The sequence below is a fragment of the Pezoporus occidentalis genome, unplaced genomic scaffold (genome assembly GCF_034315485.1).
Source record: "Pezoporus occidentalis ecotype Australia unplaced genomic scaffold, CSIRO_AGI_Poc_V1 ctg101, whole genome shotgun sequence".
Classification (NCBI taxonomy): Eukaryota; Metazoa; Chordata; class Aves; order Psittaciformes; family Psittacidae; genus Pezoporus; species Pezoporus occidentalis.
The window spans coordinates 1,896,525-1,918,218 of NW_026912791.1; positions in this window are offsets into that span (position 1 = coordinate 1,896,525).

The following is a 21,694-nucleotide window of genomic DNA, read 5'->3' on the forward strand; positions in this document are numbered from 1 at the left end:
AGGAGTCGGTAGCACAAAAGAGGGTGATGAATGATTCTCCTTTTAGGAAGAAGCCTGAGTGGGTAAGCTGGTTAATTACAGTTCGTGAACTCTTCCTTGCTGCCTTCCCTGCAGTGAGTGGAGTGGAGCAGCTATTTCTCGCTTTGGTACAAACACAGTAGCAATCTAACTAGCAGTTTTCTTTTTAAAACCAAAGAAACTCCCAGGAGGTAACTTAAAAACTTGAGCAAAGCTCCTGGTTCTCTTTCCTGAGTAACAGGATGCTAAAAATTAATGTGTCTTCCCAGTATGGTCTTGGAAAAAAAAATGCCTGCCTTCCTTAGATAGCAGAAAAAAAAATATCTGACCTTTGGAACATCATCTAGGTTTGCCTTAGTGAGCCATACATCTCTGCCAAGACTGAAGAAAAATCACTGTTCTGAAAAAGCATGGTTAGATGCAATAGCAAATGCACATCAGCGTACACACAGTAAAAAAACCCTGCCATTAAATTGTCAGCTGCAAACACCAAAGATGGATGCATTTTACTTTTGAGAGCAGGTAGTTAAGGCAGCACAGCTATCTACTTGCAGGAATGTAAGCAAAGATTGCAACTTTCCAGAACTGCAAGGCGAGGTGAAGTTGGGAGCAGCTCAATCAAAATGAATTCCTTTAGTGGTGCTAATATTTTGTATTTTTAATGACAGAGTCGTTGAAGCATGAATGCAGTTTGCTCATTTGTAAGCTGTCTTGGTTTACAGGCCCTTTGGAGTGCATCGGCACATGTGTGCATCAGCATGAGAAGGAAAACATGACAGCAGTGTGAAGGCTCTTTGTAGCCCTGTAACTGTCCACAGCACAGGTCATAACAGCAAAAGAATGACATGAAATAGCATCCCAAATTCAAACAGTTGCATACTGTTTTAAAGAAGCAAAAACGTGAATAAGGCTTGGTGACTTACTAAATTGTGGTGGAAGATTGTCCAGGATTTGCTGGTAAATGGAAAAAGAACAGGAAATACAGATCACATCTGAGGAATTCACCTTTCTGGCAGATGGTGATAATAAAGTCTGGATATGGTAGAAAGTCTACAAGGGGGAACTAGGATGAAGCCACTTATTGTTGTGGATTTTTTGTAGGCATGCTAATTCCTTCCTTAAAGACAATTTCTATTTCTATCACTTCCCTCTTTAACATGATACATTAAAACAAAATACTTGTATTTTTATTGGACAACTCCACTGTTCTCTCTGATTAACAACGTGCTGTGAAGCAAATTTTTGAACAAGTAGAAAAGATAACAGGGTTCTTGTACTAACAGAGGCCAAAATACAGAGTGGCTGAGGTGATACAATGTTTTGGATTAACAGCTCTTGGTATATTTTGATACGTTTTTTCCAAACTGAGTGTAGCTGTCATTGTAGACAGTTGGTTTGACTGCTTTACTCAGACACCGCAGTACAGATTGCAGCTGGGCAAGAGAAGGCAGCGTTAGAATGCACTTATTACAGCAGCTGCATTCGGAAGTGCAGCACCTCCCTGTGATGTTAAAGACACCACACTTTCCACCAGATACATTTGAACATTGAAAGGTTGTGGCTGTAGTTTCCCCTTGATAGCCCTGGTTGTTTCAAGCAACCACAGAGAGTAATGAGTGAATTGAATAGATGCTTCACTTTGCATATCAAGAAGGGAAAATGTTGCAAAAGCCTCTGCTATGCATGCCATAGCTAAAAAGGACAACATTTTGAGATTTAGTTGTCATCCTGGTCTTCTGCTATATTTTTTTCTGGAAAAGAGTTTCTAAGCAGTTCCCCTCCCTTTCTGAACTCAATGTCGCTCTTAACAAAATGCTGCTGCCACATCTGCTGCTGTCCAGTTATGTTCAAAATAGTAATTTTATTTTATTTTGTATTTTATTTTATTTTTCATTTTAAGGCCCCTCTTTCTTCACCTCTAGAAGTTATAGATTAGTGAAGATTGGCACAACTGATCTGTTTAGCAGATACATGACGGTAGAGAGAAAAACCTGTTCAATGAGATAACCCTATGCCTGCAAGATGTCTTCAGGACATGTCTATGGTTCCTACTGATTACATCGGGGTGGACTATGACATCAACCCTATGGGTTATACAGCAGCCTTATGGTGCTGAAACAGTTTACTTTTTAATCCTCCTGGTTTTATTCATGAATAGCGCTAACAAAGTAAAAACAAACAACCAAACAACTGGACCTGTAACATGAGACTCAAAGTAATCTGGATGGTTTAAGTAAGCTGGAAAATAGAAGCCTTGAAGCAGGTCAAAGGCAAACACACAGATAGGATCCGACACCTTCGCCCCTTAATGAGCTGGGCCTCTTGAGGCTGTTCTCTTCACAAGGCATCTTCGCAAGAGCAAAGAACATAATTTTCCACTTCTGGTCAGGACTAGTTATTTCTTAACCTACTGTAGTTATGTTCCTGCTTTCAGTGTTCATACCTTGGATGATGTCAGCCTTTAAAATCCGTATGTAATTTTTAAATATTTTTTTTAAATATTTTTTTATAGAACTCCATATTTTAAAAATGAATGTGACCTAATAGGAGTATCTTGGATTCTCATGCTTCTAAAGATGCCTTTGTGTGAATTGCTGTAATCTTAGCTATCTTCTAAATTGGATGGGACTCCAAAAGGAAAATAGAATGAATACCCAAAACTGCTAACAATGCTAGTGAAAACAGGTGATGTGAGCCCACTACTGTGATCTCTGTTTTCTGTAATTGGGATATAAGTAATGCAATGGGCCATTCAGCTGCAGTTTACATGGAATATTCCAAGTGAATGTTTTTCATATGCTGCATCAGAGATTCTTATCTTATTATGAAATAATCTAGCTATGCAGTGGAAACAGTGTGTAAGCGCTCTTCAAATTATGAGAAGGCATTTCAACAGAGTTGTAAACCGTAAAAGTACATCTGCATCTGGCATTTCTGACTTATGGACATTACAGCCACTTGTGCTTGCTACGTAGATACAACAGTTTTGCTGCCAGTAATGAAACACAGCATAACCATAAACCAAAGTTACTGAAAGGGAATCTAGGAAATGTATGTGTGTGGGTCTGTTACACCATGTATTTTTGCATCAGCTCAGCTGCAACCTCGTGCTCAGATAGAGGAAGAAAACAGGAATTTTGACTTTAAGTGACTCTTTCTCCTATAGTTTTGACACAGAAAGTTCTGGGAATGGATGAATATGAATTTATAGCTCACTCATATGTAGAATTTTGGTAAATATATACCAGACACAGTAATGATTTGCTATGGGTAGTGTGTGAAGCACAATTCCTGCAAGACTGTCTCAAACCACGAAGTAGGTGATTTATGTAACAGATCCTCTTGGAGCACACAGGCTTTGCACCTGGCCAGCTTATGGTTTCAGGTCTTGGGGCCTCCTCACTCACTCTGTGTTAAGATGTCAGTACATTGCTGAGTATTTGGATGAAAGATTCTCTGGATATGCATAGCTGTGTGAGAAATACTGGTTTGATTTTTGCATTGCTTTGCAAAGGCTCCTGGAAACTCTTTAGCTGCAGCACAGGCTTCTGAGGTGTTTTGTTATTTCAGTTGTAAAAGGCAGCAGTAGCTCCGTGTCCCTGGTACTGATCCAGAAGCTCATTATCCCTGTCCAAAACATCTCATCCTTTTTATTTAGCCTGTCCTAGCCCCTTACTCTTGCTTGTCTCAGGAATCCAAGAGAGGAAGTTCAAGGAAGAGGGCACAGTGGAGGAGCAGGGCAGTAGCAGTTAGGGCACCCGGGCAGCCCATCTGCCTTACCTGGCAGTCTGTGTTGAAACCACTACTGATGCTGGCTTCAGCAGCCAGAGAAATGGCATGCGAGTGGGGAGGCCCAGGAAGTTATTATCTCCTGGGAAATCCCTCCGACCTACCTTATGCTGTAAGAGACTCTTTACTGAGGACGTTTCTTAATGTCATCATTGCTTTGTAACTGGCTACAAACTGAGGAAGATGGGTGCTGCCTGTGGAGCTCTTTAAAGACCTTGGTGTTAAAGCATGCAATAAAAATACTCAAACTGCCCAAGGAGGGAAACGATGACTATTACTGTATTTATTTATTTAAGCATGGAGTTTTTAATTTGTGTCTTTTTATGTGTGCTTTTACTGCAAGTAGTATCTTTGCCCATCTCCTCTCATTAAATACATGGTACAGCAAGCTCCAGGAGCCAGAGACATTACCTAATTGTTTGCCATCCCTATGATTCCCTGGGAGCTCCACCAGATTTTTAATTCCAATACTATAAACTCTCTGAGTTTGTTTGCTGAGGTAGAACAAGGCTTTGAGAAAGTAAGAGTTAGACCAACTGCAGAAGACAGAAGAGAATTAAAAAGATAAAAATAAATGAAATGGTGATTAGTGGATGGCACAGGTTATAGTGGTTAATAGGAGAGAAAGAGACTGGTGGGACCTGTAAACAGAGTGGCTGCAGCAGGACTGGAAGTTGGGACTGTACCTACAACTAGCTTTTTATTAATGGCTGCTTCTTGTGGAATTCCTGATTGTCCTTAAGTCAGCTCAGGTCTGGTAGCAGTATTTGGTCTGGGAATCTGTTTGCACCACACAGTTGTCACCAAGAGTATTACTACCACCTCATTCAACACTGCAGTCTCACTGATTTTCTTCTTAATGCCTCCTTCACATACCCAGGATTATCTGTGGGTTTTCTTTTTTTCTTATAGCCCTGCTTTCTGTTAGGCTGGGTAACAGAATCAGTACTTCATTTATTCACAACTATATGCATCTTAGCCATTCTGAATTGCCATGTTGATTCTAGAGTGGGCATTTCTCTTAAGTAGCAGTAACCCTGTGCAGAGAAGCTTGTTTCCTAGTTACTCTGAATTGATATGTTATTTATACGAGAATTGGAAACTCTCCAAGGAAGCTTTAGGCAGTTCTTTACATGAAAGGAATGAACGGCAGATGCCTGAAGACTGGAGTTCTTTAGTTTTGTGTCTTAAAACTTGGAACTCTGTCTTACATTAGGGCTTGATTCTTGTCTTGGTCAGCACAACTCACATGCCTATGAAATCCTCCAGGATCATCTAGAACCTGTCTTGTGTGTTACCTGTTTTTGGGTTGTCTGATGTAGGCAATAAATACAGATATGTTTACAGCTCTGGACAGGAAGAAGCTGTCACTTACTACCATCCTATCAAGGGCCTAAAAGTCATCAGCTTTTATAACAGGTATAAGGTGTACAGGTTTTGAATCATATTTACTACATCAATTCTAGTGTATGGTTTTATGAGAGAAATGATATTTGTGCAGGCATAAATATGGACTAAGCTACTCTAGAAAAAAAACCCCAAACTTTCCATATATGTACATTTATCAATTATAGATAAAATCCACAGTGATATATTATGGAAGCTAGCTCTGCTGATGGAACACTAAAATCCCTTTAAAACTTTAAACCTGTCCTCTTCCTTTTTAAGCCAATCTGTTTTTTTTTCACCTCAATTAATACAACTGACAAATGTCACTCTCACATATGTCTCGTTAGTAAAGGCACTGCAGTCCGATCTTCACATGCTTTATTCCAACCACTCACCAAGAAAAGATTCACCAAACAGAAGATTCATAGGGGGAAAAAGTGCTGTTCCAAAGCCTATGTAAAAATGGAGTTCTTGGTATAAATTTAGTTGCTTGTGATCAAATTCACATTCATGTTAGCCCTGTTTAATTCAACTGAAGGCAAGATGTTAACTTCTAGCAAGACATGTTTTCATTTCCTTCAATACAATCCTAAATAAGAAAGATGAATTCATAGTGGAGATTACAGTAAATAAATTAGTTGTCATGGTATAGGTACTCACGCTTTAGGGAAAAATATACCCCACTCTTTGATACAAAACTGGAATATTTTGAGCCATACCATTCTTCTGGAAAATTTTCTTGCCTGCTAACCTGAAACTTTATTTGTTGGTCTACACTCTTACAGTGAACCTCCTAATATAAGACTGGCATCAGCCCGCAAGTACTGACCTGACCCTTTCCCATTTAATGAGGCAAGTAGTTTCTTGTATAAAGGGCTGAACAAGCCTACCAGTGTCTCTATCTTAAACACAGCTGTTAATTTGAAGGTGTTAACACGTACCACCTGGTCCTGTGAGGATGGCATTAGCCAAGGGTATCATTAACACTAGTAACTTGTTGAATGAAAAGTAAAAATGAAAGCTGGGGAAGTCTGCGAGGGTGTAACTGCTCCAAAATTAACTTTCCAGTGTTTTTACCTTATGGAATGTCATATTTGCTAGGAACTGCAAAGAACCAATGAACAGACAATATATTTTTTGATGAACTAGTCAAAAAAGTGTGGCGTTTATTTCCCCACCCTTAATAATGATTGCACCTTGTTTTCTTTCGCTTGTCTCAGGCCAAACTGTAGGCCAGGGACAGCTACAGAGCAAGTATGTGACTCTAGCTACAGAAACACATTTTCCAGCTGACGTATGTCCACCTCACTGTTTTTGCCACTATAAATCTCTGAGTGAAAAACACTCATCCCCATCAATGCTGTCAGAAACACTCCTCAAAAGTATGTCAAAATGGAATTGCTAGGTAAATAAGGATATCAAGAAATGGATGGCTGTCCCAGTATAATCTTAATGCTCAAACAAGCATAGCAAAATGTCTTGCATGTTTTTTACATGGCAAAAATATAAAGATCAAGTGTAAAAATATCACAGTTTAAATCTTTTTGTGGTGGCGTTCCTCTGCACTGGTTGCCTTTTATGCCTCCAAGTGGAACATCTTTCAGGAAAGTGGCTTTAGCTCACCAGCACAAACGCCGTATGGGTGATGTCAAAGGTACTGCATGTTCCTGCCGCATTCCAGCTTCACTAATGGCACAGTTAGGTGTTGTGGTCATCAAAAATATTTTTACCATCCACGAGCAAAGATTTTAATAAAAAAGTGTTACAGAGAAAGTTTATTCAGCAACCAATGAAAATCTGGGGCTTTTTCTGGTCTGAAAGTAGGGGTGCAGGGTGTTGTCCCTTGTTAGTGAGAATCGAGGGGTCTGGGGCAACTGTAGCTTTTGCAGAAAAACTTTCATGTTCTGCTTCATTACTGGAGTGATGTTACACATGATTGCCGTTTGCCTCTGGTGTAAGCACGTGTGTTTTGACTATATTTATATCAAAATTTAGCAAAATGAGGATGACATATGGTAACATCCACATTAAGGCACAGCACAAGAAGGGATCATGCTTTTTAGTCAGATTCTTTCTAGGTCATGAGTGACTCGAATGAAGATGTCAGTATCCTGCATCTGTTTTCCTGTCTTGCCAGATGTCTTGAAGTGAGATAAGAGGATTCATGCAGCTATGAAAAACCTCACTTATCTGTATTGTGTTTTTTGTGTGTCAGCTGAAAGACATCAGGCATCCCTTGGCAAACCAAGTGCTACCAGAAAGTTTCACTTGGCTTAAACTTACCTATATTTAGTAAAGAATATAATAATATATTAAAAATAGTATCATTCATTTGACTTCTTTTAAATCTTTCCCTTTGACGAACTGAAAATATGACTGTGCTGCAAATATTGCCAAAATTATGAGCCTCTTAAAAAAATTTGAGAGGAACTGACAGTAACAACTAATAACCCCAGAAAATGTTGGTTTGGCTTTGACTTGTGGTTAACTGTGCCCAGGGTGTGAGCTGGAGGTGCAACCTGCAGAAGTACTTCAAAAATAATATTTCATTTTCATTTTGAGTTGGACAGCTTGATCTGAGTTCAGATTTGGTTCAATTCTCTATTTTAAAATACCTTTATCTTGTACTGTTTCTGCACTTCAAAGATTCTCTTGTTCATTCCATTATCAAAATAGTGTGATTATAATTCTTTCATAAAGAATGGCCCTAGAAGGCCAATAAATATGTAATTTATTCTGTACCCACTTGTCCTGGGTTCAGCAGTAGCAGTCATTTTTCTCCTCCTTGGTAGCTGGTGCAGTGCAGTGTTTTGACTCCCACGTTGGGCGCTCTCAACCCTTCGTGCCCCACTTCAGGGAGGAGGGGGAGCCAGGAGGAAGCAGAGACAGGACACCTGACCCAAACTGACCAAAGAGGTATTCCATGAGGGGCCCACTGACCTAGCAGAGCCCCGGTGCGGGGAGGCAGGGGGGGAAGACGGGGGGGAGGGCAAGAAAAAGGGGGGGAAGTGAGCGAACGAATTACCTGACTGGGTTTAAACCACGACAGTTCTTTTTGGCGCCCAACGTGGGAGTCAAAACACTGCACTGCACCAGCTACCAAGGAGGAGAAAAATGACTGCTACTGCTGAACCCAGGACACCACTAAAGTTCTGTTTTCTGAATACCTTGAAGACTGGAGGAGGCTTGGATTACATTGGGACATTTTTAAACTGACCGTCACACTTTTAACATGAATAACTGGTTTTGATCATAATAGCAGCCAGTCTGCAAGGACTAATAAATTCCACTAAGTTACCCAGTGATATAGCTTAGCCTCCTTGGAATCTATATTGCATTTTTAATCAGACTATTATGGCTCTGTACCTGCATATTCCATTGAAAGCTTGCAAACCAGTCAGTTACAACTCAGTAGAAATTGAAAGAGTCATACATCCTGCCTGGGTTTTTTAAGCTTTTATTTTTGGCTTGTAGTAATTCCCAGAGACTGGGGGAAAGGCCTTATTCTTTCCAACCTGCTTCCCTAATCATCCACTTTCCCTTACTCAATTCTTCTTTATCAGTAAACTCTTGGTTCCCTTTCTTGGTCTGTAACATTTGGATGCTTATTGTTTTGAAAGTCTGTTTGGGGAAGTAACAGTACAGCTGAAGTGGTGGATAGCGCATAGAGTTATATCTGCATTAGTGAGTATGGTGGCCTGATAGCAGTGATTTTTTTTGTTTATTTAAGGAGGATCAATGGACTTGGCATCCATACTCTAATAATTTCAGTAGTTTGATGGGTTATTTTGGTTTGGTTTGGGGTTTTTTGATCCTTAGGGCAAGATCTAGTTGTGTCATCTAGACCAAATGCCCTTCAGCAGTTGAAGCATGTTTTAGCACAGATTTGTGTTTACAGAATGTGTGTATCCTCTGAGATGTAAATGAAAGTAGAGAAAACAGCCACAGGATTTGACAGGAGCATATTCCTGGTCCGGACTGAAATGTTGACACAGATGTTTTCTAGGTGAGCCTACTTGAGAGCAGAACGTGAACTAGAATCTTCCTCTGGCTTTCTTCCTTCCTCTTGAGAGGAGATGTGCTGGTCCTGGGACTGAAGGCAACTTCCTGCCTTTCCCCTTCCCACCCATTTAGGTTAGATTATAGCAGTTCTTCCTCTTGTGTGTGTGGTGTTGGTTTTTTTTTTTGTTTGGTTTGGTTTGTTTTTTTGGGGGGGTTCTTTCTTTTTTTTTTTTTGGTGGTGGTGGTGATGTTGTTTTTTGTTTGGTTTTGGTTTGGTTTGTTGCTTGTTTTTTTCCTCCAGTTACATACCTTTTTATGCTTTCACCTCTGTGGAGGGATGATAGAAGGCTGTTAGCAAGAGTTTCAAAATGGTAAGATGTCCCTTCTGTGTTTTTGAAGGGCACACAATATTATATGAATGCTTGTCATATTGGCATTTCAGTAATCACAAAATGTTTTCATGCTGTGATATCCTGAAGAGCTTGTCTTTGCTTATACTTTTGTTTCTTCCATTGTGTAGCCTTTCTGTGAGGCTTCCAGAAGGATTGATGCCATGAATATTGGCCGAGTGTAGTTCTGATAATCACTTATTTGGTTGGAATGGAATCAAAATGATGTATTATTTGACACAGGACACTAAACAGCCATCAAGCCAGGATTTTATCAGTGGTGTGAGCCAATTTTCAACCAGCAGGGAAAGAAGAAAATCTCCCTACATCATTATCCTCAGGCTCTAAAAATAATGTTTTCCTTTAATGACCCTCAGCTGAATGGTACAACAAAATTACTAAGTAGCTTATCCATATTAAATAAGGGTGAGTGCATCCTTTTGATAGGTGCTATCAAAATCAACTCTGCAGGTATATAAACTTGGAGCAACTAAACAACTTGATTGCGGATAAATGTGAATTCCTGTCAGGCAAAAGCCAGCCAAAGCTGTGATCTTGAATTTCTTACTCTAACCACTAACACGGTATGTGCATGGGCTTTAACAGTGAAATACATTCCTCCTGAAAAAATGTTCTGCACTTGAGATGCGAAGTCCTATCCTGCCTTTTCCTCAGAATTTTCAGTCAGAAAGATTAAATCAAAATCCTAGTTAGCTAGCTCACTTTTGAAATTTTTTGCCACCAAATTCCATCCTCTTCAAAGGGCTGACTAAAATCTGCACATATGAAGAGTATTTCTTCTTTATTTCATAGTCTTGTTTACCTTTGAGCTAGTTTCTGCCTTTTTTCTAATGAGCTGACTTGGCTGCTAAAGCTGCTGGCATCCCCCAGGGTCTGAGAGCAAGGCGGTTGTCTGAACCCTTTACCCTGCTTTGCAACATGAATTTCATGTGGTGCATGGTTTCCACTGTTTGTTGGACCTGGGATTAAGAGGGGCTCTGTTTTCAGTGACAAACACTACTGGGGAACTGTAAAAATCTTCATTTCACTCACTCCTTTCTTCCACACTGCTCAGACAGTGTTGTAAAGTTGCACCACAGCTAAAAGTGAGAAACAAACTTGCCACAAAGCCGCAACTTTAAAGAATTTGGCTGCCTTTGTGCAACAAGGCATTCAGGCTGGGATAGGCTTAAAACCTTAAACCTGCTCACTGCCCGTGGAATACGTGTGGAAAACAGAAATGATGCTTTTCCTGTTCTTCCCAGGCACAATGTCATTTGATGCTGATACCCCCCCCAGCCTAAACTGATCACCAGACGGAGGTGGTGAAAACCCAAACTTCCAGCAGTGGCTTTGGATCTCTGCAGTAATCTGCGTTTGCTTGGCCACATGGTGTGTTTGTGGCTTTTTAGTGTCTGCCCAGGTCCTGAAGTTTCAAGTGTAAGCTAGTAATTTATTACAGGCTTTGCACTTTTAACATTTTTTCCCTTAAAAATTGTAGTGTCCAGCCTCTGCTTGTGCAGCAAGGTAGGTACAGGCTAATCTGGGATATTGGTATTTCTGGAGAATTAAAACAAACCCCAACAAAACCCTAGCTTGTGGCACGTGCTTTGCTTGCAAACCATTTTTGCTACATCTTACCTGGAATTTCTCCAGCTCACTTTTTCCACTGCCTAGTCATGACAGATTCCCAGAACTAACAAGCCACCCTTTCTTCAGGAAGAGGAAGGCTCTGGGTCTGCCATAATTGCTCCTAGCATCCTGCTCTACCTGGTGTGCTTTCATCTCCTGGAAGGACTCCAGCATCTGCTCTGCAAACCACAGAGCATAGTTTTGGTTGTTAGAAATACTAAAGATTTACTTTCTCAAATGTACCTGTGTAAGAGTTCAAGACTTAACAGTTATTGCTGGCATATAAAGCACAGCTATTTGGTTTTGACTTTATTGTTGCTCCTCATTAACATTTTGATGAAGAAATTACATTTTACAATCATTTAATAACCTTAAGCTCTTTTTGCATAATAGCATTATAAGTATTTATAGTGTATTTCAGTATAAGACAATGAAGATCGCTCTTGATACCTCTTCTACTTCTCCGAGAGAATTGCGTTATTTACCCTGACAAATTTGGTGTAAGTATTTCCAGATTTGTATTTGCAATTTATTCTTTTTTTATTACAAGAACAACAGCAACTTTGAAATCCCATGCAAAAAGTGCTGTGTAGTTAAAAAGCTTGTTTTAATTTTATAGCAAACTGCCAGCTTTTGCCTAAAACCAGGAGTTTGTAAAATGTGAATGTGTAAGTTACAAAAGCTATTAGATTTATTGCCTCCATAACCAGAATACTTCTGTGTGGCTGCAGATGTAGAGCAGTGTCTGGCTCCAGTATTGAGGGGGTCCCTGCTAACCAGGCTGCTCTCTTCTCCATCACATCTCTGCTTATTCTCCTTACTTCTGGTAACCTCATTGGACTTCTGATAACACTGTACCTGCAAGCATGGAATATGGTTTCAGGCACTTTGACTCAGAATTTCCTTTTCTAAAAGATAACAGGTAACTCTGAGAACATATTACAGCATTGCCACCAGTTGCAGGCTGGATGTGACCCAGTAAGATGGCTCATCAGTTCAAAGCCATTGGTTCTATTAAATGTTGTTTTGCTTTGTTTTATTTAAATGGTACAGATAAATGAAACACAAAATTTAGTATGCTTATATGCTCTTTCACTATATCATTGAATTTGTCTAATCTTCGTATTTGCTCTTTTTCATCTAACTACTGAGTGCTCTGTTGCAATCGGCATCTTCATCTCTGTAAGGGACTTTTGGCCACATAGTGTATGGGATGCAGCTGATGGAGGCCTGATCATGCAGAGCACTTCTGTGGTATGAACTAGCCTGCCTGCATGGGCAAGCAGTATGACTGGTATTTTTCTGTCAGCTAGATGTTAAGTAATTGCTTGCAGGTTATCTCAGCAGATAGATGCTGAGAAGCCTTGGGAGGGAGAGAATGGAACTGAAATGCACTTTTTGTCAATACTCTGCATATCTGTAGGAACTCCTGTACATCTGTGTACTTAGAGAAACAGCCAGTGATTTACATTGCCAGCAAAGCCAGCTGTATATAATGAGTAGCCAGTCTTTGTTAATATACCGCTCCCATACAATCTACAGTGTAAAAACTTATTTGTAGGAAGGACTTGGGCAGTATTTTTTGAGAAATTAATGTCTGCAAAAAACTATGACAAAACTTCACAAAAACTTATGATTGGAGTAAATTACTGAGTTTTATTTTGGAGATCTTTTCATTTAGAATACTTTAATTTCATGACTCTTGTGCTGCTTTCCAGTCTTTAATAAATGTATCAATAATAATTCACAAATAGAGATTTGGCTGCTCTGGTATTCATTTTTCTTCATCTGTGGAAGAACAGATTTTGGTTTTATATTATTTCTGTCCTAGCAGGAATACGCATGTATGTCTCTGGTTACATGCATGTGTGTGTTCACAGCTATTTATTTTCCTTGTTAATATTTGTGAGAAAACTCTTCACAGTGCCTTGTGAAAAAGCCCATAAACTCGATTGTTGCCTACTCTGTTAACTTACTAGGGCAGTCAAATTGTTGAAGGAGGGAACAGATTTCCTTTAAAGAAACCACACTGCTTTGACTGAGCAGTTGTTGCTTTTTATCTCAGTATTGGACTATGCTGTCCTTAATAACCTTTCACTGGTTTACCACTAAAATGTTTATGATGATTATAAAGGAATGATTTATTATAGACTAAAGTTAAGCAGAATTTTTCAAGTATGTATGCTCTATATCTTTGAATAGGCTGAAGCTATATACTCTGACAAAGTTTATCCCCTTCCTACATCTATCTCACCCTGGGAAGGGGGGGAGTTTTAATCAGCATTAGATAAAAACTGGTCTTGGCTATTTTAAAAATAACAAAACCAAAAATATAGGATGCCAGCATTTATTTTGTGATGCTTCATCATGCAATTTATGAATTAAAATTTAAAACAGCTGCTAAATTTTAATTGGATTGTTACAATAGATTTTTTTAAATTGTTAATCTCTTTCTCTAAAAATTTACAAAGTATTTTCCTTTGCTTTGAAGCAGTATATTTTGAAATACCTGAATTTTCTGCCTCCTACTTCAGGTTATATATACTGGCTTATATATATATATATACTAGCTTAAGAATAAAGTGAGAATCACTCAGATTTATCCAGCAGCAATTATTATAATTAATAATTGCCAATTTCTTTGTTTTCAGGCTTAAAAAGTGGCTATTGGAATGGTGCCTCCCAGTTGTTTGATTTGACCACTGGTTACTGAAGACCAGTGATTCTGCTGCTTGCTCTACATGGACAGTAAATTAATTTCCTGTAGGGCTTTTGATGGTCTGTCAGCAGTTAATGCAGTTATTCCCTCCAAGTTTTCACCCAACACAAAATATGGTATAAGTGTAATGTGCTGTGGTTAGGTTTTGATTTGGTTTGGTTTTTTATCATCTTTTCAGTAACCTACGATTAGGTCAGATTCTGTGGGAAAATGATGTACAAATACAACTAGAAAAAAACAAAACAAATCAAAACAAACCCAAAACAGTTCCTAATTTTTAACAGCGAAAGAATATTTTCCAATGAACAAGTTTGTTTCATATTATTATTCTTCTTTGACTGTCTTGCCCAATATCTTACACATCATATTAGATTTTTGAGATTTAGCTCAAGCTAGACAATCTTGCAGAAGTTTTCCACAATCCCTTGCATTTGCTGTTAACTTGGGGATCTCTAGGGATACATAAGGGAATCCATTATTCAGACAATTTTGTGCATGACCTGATTTCTTTTTTCTTTTTGCATGTTTTTCTCTACTGCCTTGAAAGTAGTCACTGGTTAAACCTCCCCGGTGCTACAAAAGCCTGAAATTTTAGCTATAGATTTGAAAGATCGCTAAATTGCATAGCTGTTCAGATGAAGTGTGTTAGTTCAGATTAGCCTCTTGAGTGTACTGTCAGTGGAAGCCATGTATTGGTAGAATAGTAAACCATATATATTTATCCTTTGGCCAAGGATTGGCCACAATGCAGCTTATATAGACAGGAACACAGCAGTGTTTTTCCAGTCAGTAAACCACAAACCTTAGTCTTGCTCTTATAGGACCACGCTTCTCCAGTGTGAAGAGAAAACCATGTAATTGTAACAGTGTTTGTTAGTCAGCATCTATACAGCTGTATGACTGTACCAGATGAATGCATGGGCACTTCTGGAATTCTGATGGCTTGCTTTTCTTACAACATCAATTCTTAACCTCAGTTACAGTAGCAAATAGTCAACAAATATCTACATTTAGATAGTTTGGCCACAAATAATGCACCTATTTCCATATACCTATTAGGCACACTCTGTAAAATATCTATTGATGCAGTGTAATCCTTTTATAATTACCCATTAGGATTAGCTGATGTGCTTGTTCTTTAAGAAAAAAGAAATTTCTTTCTTACTTTTTACTTTGCTGTAGAAATACGAAGTACTTACATTCATAAGCAAAACCAGGGTGACAAGATCATTAGCTGTATGATGTGGAGAACTGAATTTTGGTGTCGGTACTAGGTACAACAAGCCTCTGATAAATGATCGACATCGTTCCTATACTGCTGCAATAAAATCAAAAATAAAAAAAAATCCCTTTGGTGCTCTGCAGGATTTTTAAAATATTGTGTGTTATTGAGGTCTGCTAGTTTGGATCAGTTTCATATGAACACCAGAAAATATTTGACCTGACTTTCAGTTTTGCAGCAAAAGTCAGACTTTGGGACTGTTATCTTCTTTGAACTTTGGATAACTAACCTGCTATAACTAAAGGGCTATCTTTACTTATCTCACAAGATTGTTATAACTGTCTGTAAAAAAATATTAGATCCTGTAGGAACACTCTCAAGAAGCCTGAATTTTCATAATTCATGTTTTGGCCATTTTTTCCCACTTGCTATTCAGTGCCCAAACTTCTCCCCTTTGGGGAATTTGTATTCATTGCTGCACCTGCCAATCTTTTTTTATCTCCCTCTCCCTGCCCCCCCTCCCCCCCCCAAGTGCTTGATAGCTTAAGAAATTTTAAACCTTCAAGGTGCTGAAGTGTCTTCTTGGAAAAGAAAATTTGAAAAGTATGTTACCGCTTGGATTAAGAAGGGCTGCATTGTTGTTTAAAGAGTTCCCAGAAATGCTGTGTTGAAGCGCCTCATAACGAACAATGGATACTGGGAAGGAAATTAACAGTGATCCATTGATTTCTTAACTGCACTTCTGAACAGTTTGTCTGTTTTCAGCTTCTAAATAGCGAATAAATACACAGTAAAGTCTTGATCTTGAAGAATGGTTGCTGGTATGCAGCAGGACATCTTGTGGTTAGGGCAATAGATGGGACTTGGGAAGAGCTGTATTCCTATTACTTATTCAGCTACTGAACTACTCCATGGCCATTGGACAAAGGTAGTGGAAAGAAAGATTGTATGGCCTTTTTCTCAAGGGGCTATCCCTTGTTCCCTGTTCTGCCAAGCTCACCATAAGGTCTGCCTGGGTAGTCCAGCCACATCTATGAAGATCCACCTACTGTGTCCATTACTGTAGTCCTATAGGTCAGTTTCTAAGACCAAAAATTATTGTATCATGTAATTTGGAGTTAATGGGATATATAAAGGTCACCATTCTCCTATTTACTTTGAACTGTTGCTATTTCACTCTTTTTGCACTTTGCTTTATGATGAAGAGGAAAGTTATTAAGTGCCTTCACAGTTTACATTTTCCATTCTGCCATGAGGCTGGACACTAGGGATTCTAAGACTAGATACTTGGGAAGACTAAGTATAAAATCTGCCACTAAGAACTTTCCAATCTTATATCATAAACTTCACACCTACTGAAAGTCATATGCAAACTGCTGCTATGCATTTTCGGGTATGCTGACAAGCGACCAACTGGACAGTTCTGGGGTGATACAGGGCAGCTTTGTGATGCCCCCTTTGGGTCAGAGTTGTTTCAGTGACTAACTATGGCATTTGAATTGCAAATACTTAAATATCTATTTAATTTTTAAACAGCCAGGTTAGCTGGGGGTTTTCTAATCTGCAGGACATGCAACAGGTAAGATACAGCAAGATCATGATTAGGGAAAAATGTCACGTGAAAAGCAGAATAATAGGTTTTCTTCACTGTTGTGTTGATTTTGCTGCAGAGGAATAGGAGGGAAATATAAATTGCTCTTTTAAATGTTTTCAGATTAATTCCTTGGCTTGACAAATGTTGCTGAAGTATTGCCATGATGTTTGAAAAACACAGTCTATGGTGAAGAGCGGAAAAAAGTAAAAGGTACTCCTTAAAAAAACAATAAAACAGAAAAACTCCAAACAAAGAAACAAAAAACTCCAAACCAACCAACCACCACCAAAAAAAAAAACAAACCCTAACAATCCACATCAAAGGAAAAGCCCTAAACTGTGAGCAGTTCTTCATCCCATTTCAAATTATTAAGAGCACAGAGCATAATTTGCACCTGACCCAGAATGTGCCAGGGTTTGCCCTAGCTGATCAAATGAGACAAACAGAAGAATCAGGGCTGGAAATAATCAATGGAAAAATATGGTCATAAAAAGAAAAAGGGAATGCTGTGTATTGTACCCAGAAAATACAGACTATTTGCCTTTCGGTAGTCAAGTAGGTGTTCAGAAGGTTGCCTTCTCTTACATACTCCTTTCTTGCCACTCGTTTGGGTCCTTCCCTCCCCCCCGCCATGTATGCAGTAGTATGTAGCTTTGCTTAGGCACGAAAGACCTGTTGGTCAAGGATTTGATAGTGTGTTTTTTCATGAGTGTTTTCTGGTGTATTTTATTAATGTGTGAGTTTATTCCCTTTTACTGTAGCTGGTATTTATCTTGGGAAAGAATAGGAAAAAAAATAATCTCTGTTATATGCTAGTTGTCTACAAAAAGACTTACCTAACTAGTTGACCACTCAGCCCTGCAAACATGGCTGGAATATGGTTCAGTTCCCTCGGGCTTGCATTTTAGTACTGGGTTTAACTGTTTCATTGTGTGTACTCATATTTCTTCCCTTCTACTGCTCTGAAGTGGCAACCTTATTAAAAATACACTTGATGTTACTAGATACCTTACTGGATAACATGATTTTGTGTAGAAAACTGAATCAGAAACTTCACTTCAAAATGCTGTGAGGAAGTTCTAACCTTCACAGAATTTAAAGCTGGCAGAGACTATGGAAATGTTTATTCTGACCAACTCAAGTATGCAAGCTATTAAATTCAGCCAAGAATTATATAATCTTTCTAATATCTTTGGCTAAAAATATCCTCTTGATCTAAAAAGCACCCCTGGAAAAGGTAGGACGTCGACTCCAGTGATAAATTACTCTTTGCATTAAAAGATTAAGAGTGGCCTCAGTCACTAGTTATCAGTTTTGGGGTTTTCTTGTTATTGTCAGGGTTGTTTTTTTGGGTGGTGGTGGCGGTGTTCATTTTTTGGTATTGTTTTGTTTTATCTCTTACCCTCCCTGCCTCCCAGTAAAGAGTTTGTTGTTTGGGGTTTTTTTAATTACACAGTGCTTTCTTTCTATAGAGGTTCTTTTGTCCTGTAACACATTGCCTTTTCACTTTGCTAGAATACATCATTTGAGGCCTTTTATTATGAAGTAAAGAATTAATTCAAAAGCTTTCTTCTTTCAGTCTAAGTGTTTCCTTTCTGCTACCCTGCTTTCCAAACTTCAGCTGGTGTATATAAAACATGGATGTCAGCTGTACATGGTATTCTAGTTCACCTCATTTTCACACTAAAAATCAGTGCCTCTACTCTTGTTTGCGTATTGAAGAAACTGGATTGTCTGGAGCAGATGGAAGCTTCATGCTGGTTCTAAGTTCCTTTTAATAGAAACTTATCAGTCCAACTGTATTCTTTGCCTTCGGATATCAAAGCTTTGTATTGTCTCAAAAATCATCTTAAAGTAAAACTTAAGTTAAAGTGTCTAGAATCACAATCCTTTAAAAACTTACATAGACTTCCCTTCTGTGTCTCTCTGTACCCTTAGTCTCAAAGCTGAGGACAGACCTTCTCCATGTTTTATCAGTTTAAAGCCAGGTAATAATAATGCATTGCATACCACACCAGCAAGAAGTGCATAGAAAGATAGGAAGATGGTTGATGTACTTCAGTACATGCAGTCTTTAACTTCTGGCTTTGTTATTTGGTAAACCATGGCAATGTTGAATCAAGGCAACTCTTGGAGAATAAATTGGCCAAATTAGCATGTAGATGGGTAACCTTCCTCCACTCTAGGTTGAAGCCAATAGTTGGAAAGCAATAAGGAAAGGCTTACTTGGCAGAGGTGATATTCTACACCTTATGGGAAGATGCTATCAAACATGCTATCACTTTTCAAGATGCCTACTCCATTCCCCTCTTCACATTTGGTGAATATAACATTTCATAATAATTTAGCTTATGGTCGATATGATTAGTTTGGTTCTTGCTCACATTTTGAGCTGGCTTCAGTTTCCATGCTTCTCCAATGAGACAATCCTTACAAACTTCTGTTTGAAAGGAAATGGGCTAGACTTCTCTAAGCCTCACTGTGCTGTTCTGTAGGTTCCTATCTGGAAAGTTCATCTATGCAATAATTACACTGCTGAAAAAAATAAAGGAAAAGAAAAGCAAGACTGGAGATATCAAGTGACAAATTTGGATATAGTGTCTTAATATCTTCAGGTTACAGGAAGGTGATAGAATAATGAAGACTGGTTTTTTTTAAATATATTTTTATTTAAAAAAAAGAATCAGTTTACATACTCCAGCTGAAAAAAGCAGGGACATCTTTTTGAAAAGTAAACAAAGTGCTGGATCATATTGAAATGCAGAAATTTAGACCTTTAGCACTGTAATCTCTTGATTTTGGTAAGAAAGATGTTTTAGTCGGAATAGGAAGCTATTAGATAAGTTATTCTTTTCTAAGTTTTTTTGTTCTTTTTGATAGAATATTTGATACTGCTTATAGAATGCAACTATGTGATGTCTATGAAGAAAAATATAAAGCAAAACCTGCTTGAAAACGTTACTGCTACAACACCATTAACAGCTGTTAACTGCCCTAGGGTAACTATGGAACTCTCCTGAGGTACCAGGGCATGAGTTACTCCTGTACATTCTAGGTGAGGTGTTTTTCAGGCAAAACCCTGGTGAGAAACTAGTTCAAATTTCTTTAAGCTGTCCGAGTGGATATTCACAGAAGCAGGACTTTGTCTAGCTCTTCTAACCATCAGTTCAGAGGTAATTTGTTGATTTTTATTGAGTCTCTTAACTGGTTGGCACAGGAATACTGGAAAATGTAATGCAAGTGGGAAAAAATGACACCACAGCTGGGCAAACAATGCTAAGATGTTCTTTGTACCCGCTCCTCATTGATCTGCACACACACACACACACACAGACACACACACACACACTCCCAATGTGGTCAGAGAACAGTAAGTTATATATACTTGATATGCAGAAAATAGATACACTTCTAATGTGGATTATTATGGGCATAACTTATTAATGATGGTTTAAAGAGCACACAGAGGCTCATTCTGTTACAGCCCCTAGGGTATCAGCAGTAGTTTGAGGGTCCAAGAGGATTCTAAACTATGATCAGCATGACACACACCAGTAGGTGTATCTTCAACAGAGGAACTGCCATGGGCTATTTTTAGTGTAGCTATCAGATGTCTTAGGATGGAAAATTGCAGAGCTCTGTTCCAAAAGATCCTACAAAGCCAGGCAGGATGACCTCAAAAATGTAAGTAGATCTTTAAGACTGTACCAAGCATTAATATATTCTCAGAATGATGAAGGTCAGTTTTTGCTGGTTGTGCAGGAGAGAGGGGGAGATACTTCCCCTAAATTGTGGTAAATCATAAATTCTTTATATTTGTTTCAGGGCTTGTTTCTTTTCCTCTGAGTTCTCTGGACCCAGTCCTAATACCTTCCTTATTTACACTTGCATCATGTAATCCCCTACCTATTTTAAGCCCTGGCTGTACAGACTGAGCTGGTACATTACTGCCACGTAGAGTTCAGTGCCAGCTACTGTATGTTTTTTATACAAGTTTATGCAGTCTGTGGTAATCAAGAGTCCTTTCATAAGACTGCTTTCACTAATCATGCGAAGAAACGGATGTCATTTTTTCTTACTCCCTTATATGCACATTCCAACCAATAAAGCAGGATCCTATTAGTCATGTGCAGCTAAGGCTAAAATAAAAACTCCAGTAGCAGGTATATATGATAACTGCCACATTTATTTGGAATATAGAATATGCCTATGCATATACAAATGCATAGACATATACTCCATGTAACTACACTGAATTGCCTACTACTGAAGAAACATATGCTGAAGACTGTAATGAGAGAAGTAACTGCCACAAAGCATAGTTACATTGGCATGTGGCTCAATGTTCTTAATTTTAGTAGTATCTAATCTCTCCGTGGCAATAATACAGCAGCTCAGTTTCCACAGCCAGGTGTAACTTCTTGTTAAAGTCATGCCTGATTACATGAGAATAGACAAAACCTAAAGATATTTATTTGAAATCCTTTCTCAAACTCCTATAAGCATATGTGAGAATGCTTGCTTGGAATGAGGGGGGTGGGGATAGGGAAAAAGACAGTTTATATGGGGAAAGAATTTAAATATTCTCTTGCTTCATCAGTACCATGTCATTGGTTGTGTTTTCTGGAAAATTTATGGAATATGCTGGTGTTTGGTTTTCTGAGGTTTTTCTACCTATCTTGGACATGGAAGAAAAAAATACTGGTATTACTTTTGAAATCATAGTCATAACAATTAAGTGGCTGCATAACTGTAGTTCTGCACAGGAGTTTTAATAACTTAGTCTTGTTGTTTTCATGCAATAATTTATAGAATTTAATTTATTTTTTTTTCTCAATTCAGGGAATAACTGATACTGGCAGCAACCTGAAAGTATCTGTAGTCTGGTGTGTGTCACACTGTACTGAGTGAAGTCTGAGGCTCTACTTTCTGCAGCTTAC